At 42.2% G+C, this 11,127-nt stretch overlaps 1 long non-coding RNA gene across 1 annotated transcript in view; it reads right to left on the reverse strand.

The window, feature by feature from the left end:
- The window catches only part of LOC136389101 (uncharacterized), a 111,046-nt gene extending 100,583 nt beyond the window's left edge, over positions 1–10,463 (reverse strand). Inside the window, exons 1-2 of the long non-coding RNA XR_010748266.1 lie at positions 10,339–10,463; positions 5,729–5,832 (exon numbers count right to left, since the gene is read on the reverse strand). This is a non-coding gene — a long non-coding RNA (uncharacterized lncRNA). The remainder of the gene's footprint in view (positions 1–5,728; positions 5,833–10,338) is intronic.
- Positions 10,464–11,127: the final 664 nt, after the last annotated feature.

The raw sequence follows: 11,127 nt of genomic DNA on the forward strand, positions 1-11,127 counted from the left end.
ATTTAACCTACAACCTTGGCACATAAGGACAATGCTCTAACCAACTGAGCCACCCATCTAGGGCCTGAGAGGGACTTTTTAAAAACTATATATATTTTTTTACTCTTCTGTGAAGCTTAAATGATTTCATCACTTGTAGATATTTAGTTTACATGTGAATACTAAGATTCATTTAAAATTATAATGCACAGAGGGGGGAAAAATCACAAAATACATAGAAACAAAACAAACCAAAAGCCTAATATGGTAAAAAGGGTGTGTCTGAGTAGAGGGAATAATTTTGCATGATATTTTCCTATACACATACTTTTGGTTCCTCAAAATATCACAAACTTAATTTTGAGAGTGGGATAGTGAAGACAAAAGAACCATAGACATATCAATCTGAGGTTAAAGATTTGTCTAAACCAATGTCTAGGGACTAGAGAGTGGTTGGTTCAGGCAAAGGCCAGTGTTCTGCACCATCTTGCCTCCTAACACATAAATGAAAACCTGTGTTGCTACTATTAACCTAAAGGCTTGAAAAATCCTCAGACATCAAAGAATGAGGGAGCTGTGTTTATTATATGGGACTTTGCTTGGGTCATTTTATAGGGATTATTTAAAAAGTGTTGAAATCAGAATGATTTTCTGACTAACCTGCAATTAATCATAACATTAAGTTACTCCAATTGTTCCAGTCCCTTAAAATTCTGTGTGTGTGTAATTACAATCTTCTTAAGGCCTTGGGCTCATCTCCCTAGGATTTTTTGCCAGCATGTTATTCTATATACTAAACCACTAAAATATAGTCCAGTGCTTCAAAGCTAAAGAAGAAAACTCAATTTCTCTCTATATTTTCAGTATTACCATGAGGTCTGGCTCTCCGGAAATCTAATAGAAGCTGTGTCCCAGTGTTTTGAGCATGTAGAGTTATTATTGCTCAAGGAAGTGAGACTTATTTACAGTTCCAAGAGCACCTTCCAGTGATCTGCCTGAGTATCTCTCTTCCAATCAAAATCCTAGTATGTGAGCAGCACTTTGCAAGACATGACAAAGGACATAACAGAAGAAAACAAGTTCTACCTCTGAGAAGGTTACTGCTCAGAGGGAGGTACCATACACAAACATAGCAAACCATAACCAAAGCATATTAACAAGTTGCATTCAGACCCTCACACAGGATGAACTTTGTGGAAAGGCAGAGTCTAAATGTCCAAGGGAATCAGAAAATATTGTCAAGAATTTGAACTCTATCCAGCTTTTTATGCAACTATAATAAAGGCCTCGGCTTGAGACTAAAAGAGATTCAGATGTGTCTAGGGACATCTGGCAGAAGGGCAGTGTCAGCCTCTATAAATCTACTTACATGAGGACTAAGAAACTTCTGGGAGATAACTGGTCCGGAGGGAGGAAGGCTGCAGGCATGAAGAAGTGACTCAGTCAAAAAGCCTTAGTCATTGCATGAGGAAGATGATTCTGAACATAGCAAGTTGGAGATTTATCCCAAACTTACCCCCCATTGGGCTTAGTGTATTACAGAAAGCAAGCAGTTCTAAGTAAATGCTGAAATGGTTGTTTTGCTTTACAACCTAAGCGATTATGCTTTGGAATCCCCTCTAGCAGAACTTAGCAAAAAGGAACAATTTCTCCCCACCACTTTTTTCCAAAAATCAGCACACAGGGTTGGCCATCCAAGGACTCTAGCAGAGCAAGTGCTGTATCGACCACCATGCCTTGTCAATAGTCTAAGTGTGGTCATTCAGGAGGAAATGCCACACTCTTGGATCAGTACAGAGACAGATACCCAGCGGTAGAATAAAGGCAGCATCTGACACAAGATTTTATACCCAGCTCGGCATTAGCAGCAGCCACTAGTAGTCAGCTGAACCAGCAGAACCACAAGTGAAAATGCCAAGCCTGGCAGAGCAAAAACATACCTGTCACACCCAGTAGAGCAACAACAGGCTCAACTTAAGAACTTCTGTGCCCAGTACCATGAGATCTGACAAATTTGTGGCCATGTGAGTCTGCAGGGCAGACCTGCAGAGTAAGAATTTCCCATGATTGGGGGGGTGGGGGTGGGGGTACTAATGTTAGCATAAGAAGGCAAGAGATAGTGGGATTTAAGTCTTTAATATTAGCATACTTCATTGCTATCTACAGGAAGGACAGGTTTGGAGACATAAAGTCTGTATAATTAGTTATTTATAAATGTATAGGAAAGACTGCCTGCCATTAGCTGTGATGTTCAAGATCAGGTATGTATAGGAAAGCCAAAATTGACATTAAGCATGTCTAAATAAATAGTGTCTAAATGCCCCACAATGGTGAATCCATTTTATAGAAGCTTTTGAGAATCACAATCCTAGGATGTTACAGCAGTATAAATCAAGTAGACCAGCTCTGATGTTCCATTACAAGACTGAGTCCCAGGACACAGAAAGTCAACCACTGGCCAGGCAGGAGAGTAGAAACCATCTGACTTCCAGTCTGGGGTGCTTCGAGCTTTTGGTTCCTAGAAAGTGTCAGCAAGTGACTTATAGCCGTTCTGTCACAAGTAAAAATCAAGCTGGGAATTTGTTTAAGACCTGTCAAAACCTTCTCTCCTCTAATGTGAATGTGTTTACATAGATTTCTGTCAGTTTCCTGAGCTGACTTCTGACATAATGCCTGAACAGTTAGAAGCAGCATTGGAAATTAGCTTCAGAAGAGAAAGGATCTGCACAATTTTTAAGTAGAGAGAGCCAAATGAGAACTGTGCAGTCCCCACCCAAATGAGCTGCGTGGTAGAACTTCACCAAGAGTATATTGAACATGAAGTCCATGAGCTTTAACTGCTGTGATTTACTTGATGTAAGTGACAAACCAAAACGGAAACAATGATCACCTGTTAAACAATCACTTTGACTGTTTCTGGACTGTCCTGCCTATTGTTCTCCTTAAACACACACACACACACACACACACACACACACACACACACACACACACCCCTGCCTATTGTTCTCCTTAAACACACACACACACACACACACACACACACACCCCTGCCTATTGTTCTCCTTAAACACACACACACACACACCCCTGCCTATTGTTCTCCTTAAACACATACACACACACACACACCCCTAACCTGGCTTTTTCCTTGACCAGTCAAGTCAAAACACACACCCAATTTGTACATGTCAACACAGGCTCTCTCTTGAGTTAATGGCTCACGTCTGAGTCACTGCCCCAAGAACCCCAGGTCCTAAGTTTTCTCCCTGTCTGAATTAGAAAGGGATGGCCTCTGTTTATACTTTCATTAAACAGAACCACATGATTACTACCTTTCCACTGGGGGACTTTTAGCACAGAATTTATTAGCATGAGCCAGAGCCCTTGGTGGCAGGGCTGCTTTGGTGGTGAGCCATGAGGGGCAGAGATACCACTCTTATACTCTTGTTTTGCTACTTTTCCTCATAATGAGTGAGTTGTTTCTAGGGACTTCTAGAGGCGTGTGTCTTTATTATCAAAGGATGAAAGAAAGATAGGAATGTTCCTTGTATTTTACGCAGCTGGCTCTGTTACTCCTATATCCTCAGAGATTTTCACTAGAAGCCTAGGGTTCTCTTTCACTTGTTCTGGGGAAAAATAATGAACACATCTCTGGGAAATAGTAGTGACTTATTCCCCTGGGAGCTTTTCTTATATGTGATCCTCAAACCAGAACTTTCTTAAGGTATCTTCTTTTTATTTAAAAGGTCCTCTCCTCCGTCACTCTCTCTCCTATACTCTTGAAGACCCAGCCACCATGAGAGCCTCCAGAATCCCCCCACCCCCTGAAGAGCCACATGCTCTTCAGATTCATCTTTCTCTCTTCAACAGCATGATGGCTCCAGGCTATCAAGATGGGAAGTGTTTCTTGGGTGCATCATGGGTCAAACAGACTTTTTGAATTGAGCTGACCTGAGGAAGTAACCATCAGGCACAGATGTATTTCATTGGAAAATTCTGTTCTTCACAATGGAATGCTACTCAACCATTTTAAAAACATGAAATCTGGCCCTGGCCGGTTGGCTCAGTGGTAGAGCATCAGCCTGGCGTGCAGAAGTCCTGGGTTCGATTCCTGGCCAGGGCACACAGGAGAAGCGCCCATCTGCTTCTCCACCCCTCCCCCTCTCCTTCCTCTCTGTCTCTCTCTTCCCCTCCCGCAGCCGCAGCCGAGGCTCCATTGGAGCAAAGATGGCCTGGGCGCTGGGGATGGCTCCTTGGCCTCTGCCCCAGGCGCTAGAGTGGCTCTGGTCATGGCAGAGCGACCCCCTGGAGGAGCAGAGCATCGCCCCCTGGTGGGCAGAGTGTCACCCCCTGGTGGGCGTGCTGGGTGGATCCCGGACGGGCGCATGCGGGAGTCTGTCTGACTGTCTCTCCCCGTTTCCAGCTTCAGAGAAATACAGAAAAAAAAATATATTAAAAACATGAAATCTTACCTTTTGCAACAGCATGGATAGACCTAGAAGGTATTATGCTAAGTGAAATAAGTCAGACAGAGAAAGACAAATACTATATGATTATAGTTATATGTGGGTTCTAAAGAACAAAATATTTTTAAGAAAAACAAAATAAACAGACAAGATAGAAATAGACTCATAGAGAGAACAGACTGACCGTTGACAGAATGGAAGGGGTTTAGGGACCCTGGTGAAAATGATGAAGGGATTAAGAAGCACAAACTGGTAGGTAAAGAGTAGTCACAGCGATGTCAATTATAGCATTGAGAACATAGGCAATAATACTGTAACAACTATGTACAGGCCCGATGGGTACTTGAAATATCTGGAAACCACTCCATAAAGTACACATTGTGCTGTACGTCTGCAACTAAGTTGGAATGTTATTGAATATAAACAGTAATTGAAAAATAAAAATGTTCTGGGTCCTTAACAACTGATTTACATACAATAGTTTAAGAGACATCTCCATTTAAATTGAGGACTGCCTGTACTAAGCTTCTAGCTTTTAAGGATAGAAAGGTAGCCTTTTTTTTTCCTGTTCTGCTTTTGGAAACTACCAACAAGGGTGCCAATTAGCACCAGATGGGACAAGGACTGTGTGATGTGGAGCTCTGACCACTGGGAACTGGAAGGAGGCCACTAATGTATTAAGCAATCGAAGAGCCAGAAGTTGGGCAGGAATCAAGTTTGGCGCAATGTCAAGTTCTGATCTGTAAAGACCCAACTTCATATACAGACTCCATCCCTTCTCCACCCACTGCCTTAGAGAAACAGCAGAGGAACCAAGAATCGGAGACTCCGGTACCCTGGAGGCAGAGACTTCTATGTGCATATTGCCTTTCTCTCTGAATCCTTTCCCCACTGTGAGCTTGAACTCATCTTTGATTTACAGAATAATTTGGCAAAGATGTAAATGCCTGTTGTCTTGGGAACAGGGGTTTTTGAGTCTATGATTTTCGCTTGGCTGTCTACATTTCTGACGTCTCGATTTCTGAAATTATCATGTTGTAGACATACAAATTCTAGTGTAGAACTGAGACATGAGCTGGGTGACTTGAACTTAAAGGTAATTCAGACGTGAATGGTAAAAGGTTTACTGAAAACATACATGAAGTGAGGCATCGTAGAGATCTGTGTTGATAGCACCCAGAAACATGTTTCTTCTTTTTCTCACCTGCTGGTTGTGCGCCTTTGATGCAAGTGAATGGACGACAGCACAGTTTATCAGTTTTCTGGGTTCTGTCACTTACCAGTCACCGCGTAATTCATCGGCTTTCCCAGGCAGTGATCTAAGTCATCTGGATCAGCTGAATGCAGACAAATTAAACAGTTTTGCCTCAGCTTTGATACAAACCTGCATTTAATAGAAAATGATCTAAGTTAAGCTTCATCCAGAAAATAAATGGGTTGGAGTTGAACAGTTAGTTCTTCCCAACATTTTTCTTCTTACGACACATGTAGAAAATGAGGTCATTTTTCAGAGCTCACTGGGCTAAAAAGATGAGAGGAAAGAAACTGGGGGCTGAAGGCAGAGCAGGCCCTGCCCAGCTACCTCAAAAGCCAAGGGAGTCCCCAGCTGGGCAGAGCCACAACCCATCAGTAGCACACCAGCATGTCAACACCCAAGACCACCGGGCACATGGGGTTGGAAGTTCTGGAGTCAAGGATATTCACGGACCCTTTGGGGATTGCATGACTATGTTTTAGCAAAAAGTCACTGGGACTTAACCACGGATTTGTATTTTGGGCACCATGGTCCAGAGCCTTCTAGCTCACAAACTGACCCAGAATGGGAGTCTCGTGGTGAACAGCACTAATAAGGCACCTTATGCTGGGGTGACACACTATGCCAGCTTGACCAGCACTGAGGGGTTTCCCAGGGCAGGAGACTCTCATTGCCAACACTGGGACAATCATAGCCAAGCCAGGGACTCAGTCCTCCACCTACTGCATAGTAGAATATTCCATCAATGAAACAAAGGGCAGAGGAGATGGTCCCTGCCTTCGTGGGCTCATGTGTTTGTTGTGGTCTTCCGGGGCCATTGGAACTGGAGGCAGCAGCCCCGTGAATTGGTCACAGGGTCCAGTCTATGGGTTTGGTTTGGTTTTGATTTTAAGCCAACGCTTATGACTTTTCTTACGAAGTGTTTTCCTTTGCAGAGTTGTTTATGCCAGCGCAAAGGGGAAACAGTGTGACGGAGCCAAGGTGCATGACTGACTGACGGGTGCTAAGCAACTGACTTGTGCAAAGGGTTCATTGGAAACAGCCAAACTCATAACAATAGTAGTTCTGACATGACTACCTCTTGCCTGAGAAACTCGTAAACAGGGCATCTAGGCAGCAGCTGATCCTTTAATTTAATTATAAGCTACAAGTAAGTTTCTTCAAGAGGCAAGCTGTGTACCCAACAATATGTCCAGAGGACATGCTGTTCACAAAATTCAGAGCAGTCAGCACTGCGGGGATTACATGTTCTAATATCAGAGGGGAAGACGGGGGTGGGAGAAATTAGAGCCACCACCCACACCCCCCCACACCACCACCACCCAGACTTAAACCAAAATTGTTTTTGAGGTTCAAAAATATTCACACGACAGCTTTCTATGTTTGGCCAGAGCAGACGAAACTACAGTACCAAGAAAACCGTTCTTTCTATCTCTTGAGCTAATGCAGATCTCACAGGGCTTAAGAGATCTCACAGCCCTGGCTCTCCACGCTCATACGCAGCTATTTTGATGTTTTTAATGTTTACTGCGCACCTATATGTGCACAGGAGCAGGCTTTGCCCCAGAGGAAAGGTGAAATGAGTAAGACAGAATCCTGTCTTTGATGCCTGCACCATGTCTTGGGGGAAAAGCCACCTCAGGGAGTAACTTTCACAGGAAGCAGAATAAAATCAGTGTGATAGAAACGCAAAAACAGAAAGAAAGAAAGAAGTGGTATTTGGGCGAGTAGCATGTGGCAGGGTGGGGTTCCCCTTGTTGGTGAAAGGGGTGAGCTTGGGAGTTCTAAAAGCCCGAAGACAAGTGTGCTTGTGCCTCCCTGACAGCCAGCCCCACCGGAGCTCCCTTGTCTGAATGGACGTTGACCGCAAAGTCGGCTGGACTCGAGTTTGAATTCCATCTCTGCCACGTGGTAGCTACGTCACTCTGGGTTAATTATTTAATTATTTGGCTTCCCTAAATCCAGTCCTACACTATAAAAGGGAATTAATGACAAAATCATTTTATTAATGTAGAAAATGTAAAATGAGAAAATATGTTGAAACTGCCTTATAGAAATCAAATACATATACAAATAGAGAGAGAGAGAGAGATTAAATTCTCAGGGTTATTTCCCATCTCTTTCTGGTTACTTATGAATCTAACTGTGTATACTCAGTAATTATAGTGGGATGACTTGTACTGACCTCTAGGGTAGTGTTCAAAAGCTCCCATTTCTCTTATAATTAGGGAAACCAACCAATGCATGTAAAACTTAGAGCTACTCAAATTCAATCCCCTGTTTTAGCTCATACTGGAGATGTAGTTAAAGATAGGGAGGTGGATGCTAGGGAAAAAATGGTGGGAGATATTTCAGTAGGTAGACAGCCCAGAAATCTAAAAAGTCAAAGCAGGAATCTGACTTCAGAGGACGAAATCCTCAGAATTAAATAGAACAGATGGCATTTTTCATGCCCAATGCTTCGGAAGAAATTGGTGCCCATTCCTCTTTTCTATGTCTTTTATAGTTTCTTTGGGTACTAACATTTGACTGAATGTAAACAATGTTTGCTAGACATGCTGAGCCCCATTTAATAAGGCCCAACTTTATTCTGATGGGAAACTGTCGAAGGGTATTGCAGTATGGGTTATGCAACAATGTGCAACATTTTGGCACACGATCATGACATGATTGCAATAATTCTTTCCCCTTCTGAACCTCTTCCAGACATTAATTTGAAATCTAATATGGGAAGAACCAAACGGTGGTTCAACACTACCAGGTGGGATATGATGTCTGTAAAAGTCAAGTCTCCACTCCCCCCTCCTCTAGCCACGGTTTTTACTGCTTGATTTCACTTACCCTCTGTAAGACTTTTCCTTCTGAATACCTATTACAGCTTTTTCTTCCTCAATAAATATCTATCGTTAGCGAGGACAAAAAGTACACTCAATAAAAATGAAAAGACAACATTGTGTTTCCCCTTTTAGGCCCAAATGTGGAACCACAAACTAAGTGGAACTGTGGAGGTAGAAAAAGGTGCAGAAATGAAAGGGAAGGAGAAATGTGAGCACCATCTCTATGCCCCTCCTCTTCTGGTCCACTTGTCATTTTCTCCTTCGAGTCTCTGATCAATTACAAGTCCATTCTGGAAAGCTGCTAAGCTTTTTACCTGGCTTCCTCTGCAATAGAAGGAGACCAGTGCCCAGAACACATTTCAGTGTGTGACTTAGAAACTTCAGGGGTTGAGACACCCCACGGGATGATATCGGTCAATAAGTAACAAATCACATTTCTATCAAGTCTTTTGGTTTAAGCATCACCATCTCTTGTCTTGTGCTGAATGAGTCACATACTTACAACTTGGGTTCTGTCATACTTGGCAGAGTAACACTACATTTATTGATTTATTATTTTTTTATGGTTGAGAAGAATTCTATGATCTTCAGCAAATTTGCCTCATTTTATTACTGGCTCCCTCTCTTTGGGATTTTTTTTTTCTCTAAATTATTATAATGTTTGTTGTCATCAGTTTCAGTGGTGGTTATCATAGATCTGCTATTTTTATGAAATACTAAAATTCCTTTCTTAAAAAAAAACTAAGAGGCCCTGGCTGGTAGCTCAATGGATAGAGTGTTGGCCCAGCATATGGACATCCTGGGTTTGATTCCCGGTCAGAGCACATAGGAGAAATGACCTGCTTCTCTCACCCTTCCTCTTCCCCTTCTCTAACTCTTCTCCTCCCACAGCCAGTGGCTTGACTGGTTTGAGCATTGACCCTAGGTGCTGAGAATAGTCAGCTGGTCCAAGCATTGGCCTTAGGTTCTAAAAATAGCTTGGTTGATTAGAGCATCAGCCTCAGATAGGGTTGTGAGGTTAATCCCAGTCGGGGCACATGTGGGAGTCTGTTTCACTATCTCCCCTACTCTCACTTAAAAAAAAAATAAGAAAGTAACTAATGAGTACAATACAAATGTCTGGAGAAAGTAACCTACACCTATTAATTATTTATTCATTTTTACAACAATATGTATTGAGGCTACTATGTACATGGCTGTAGGTATTGGGAATACAACAGGGAAAATGTTCTTCCTGCTATGACCTTTATAATCTACTGTGAGGAGACAGACAGTGGTCATAATAAATATTTGAATTCAGAGTATTTCAAAAGTGATGAGTTCCAGAGAAACATGACTGAGAATAAAAGGGATGAAAGGTGCTGAATGGCGAGAGTGTGATTTTAAATAGGATGACCATGGTTATCCGAGTAGGTGATGCTGAACAAAAACTTAAAGGAGGTAAAGGAGTGAGCCAAGTGGATATCTGAAAAAAGTATTACTCCAGGCAAAGACCCAGAGGTGGGAACAGGCAGTGAGATGTGATAGTTCATTTTATGTGTCGACTACACCAGGTAACTGCTAAACCACGGACTGTGTCTGTGACCATATCTCTAGAAGATATTAGCATTGAGTCAGTGGGCTAAGACCACCTTCCCCAGTGCATGTGGGCACCAGCCAATCCATAGACAACCTGGAATGAAAAAAGTGGAAGGAGGTGCATTTGTGGTCCCTGCTTGGACTGTAACACCCATCCCCTCTCACCCTAAGACACTGGCCCTCATGGTTCTTGAGCCTTCAGACTTGGACCAGAACTTACATTATCAACTCCCATGGTTGGCCATCTTGGAGACTGAATGACAGACACTGCAAGCTTTCTTGGTTCTCCAACTTCCACGTGGCCAATCTTGGGACTTCTCAGCCTTCATGGTCATGGGAACCAATTCCTCTTTCCTATTATAAATCAAGAGAGAAAGAGAGAGAGAGAGAGATGATGATGATGATGATGATGATGATTCCATATTATTTCAGGCTGCACAGAGAGTTCAAGACACAGCTTTACCGTAGCATTTGAAAATAAAGCTAATAAAATACTCTCTGATAAAATATGACTCTAATCTATGAGAAACCCACAGCCAACATCATACTCAATGGGCAAAAATTAAAAGCAATCCCCTTAAGATCAGGAACAAGGCAGGGGTGCCCCCTTTCACCACTCTTATTTAACATAGTCCTGGAAGTCCTACCACAGCAATCAGACAAGAAGAAGAAATAAAAGGCATTCAAGTTGGAAAAGAAGAAGTAAAACTATCATTTGCAGATGATATGATATTGTATATAGAAAACCCTAAAGTCTCAGTCAAAAAGCTACTGGACCTGATAAATGAATTCAGCAAAGTGGCAGATATAAAATCAATACTCAGAAATCAGAGGCATTTTTATACACCAACAATGAACAGTCAGAAAGAGAAATTAAGGAAACAATCCCCTTCACAATTACAACCAAAAAAATAAAGTACCTAGGAGTAAACTTAACCAAGGAGACTAAAGACTTGTACTCAGAAAATTACAAAGCATTGATAAAAGAAATCAAGGAAGACACAAACAA

Source organism: Saccopteryx leptura, chromosome 1 (assembly GCF_036850995.1).
Source record: "Saccopteryx leptura isolate mSacLep1 chromosome 1, mSacLep1_pri_phased_curated, whole genome shotgun sequence".
Classification (NCBI taxonomy): Eukaryota; Metazoa; Chordata; class Mammalia; order Chiroptera; family Emballonuridae; genus Saccopteryx; species Saccopteryx leptura.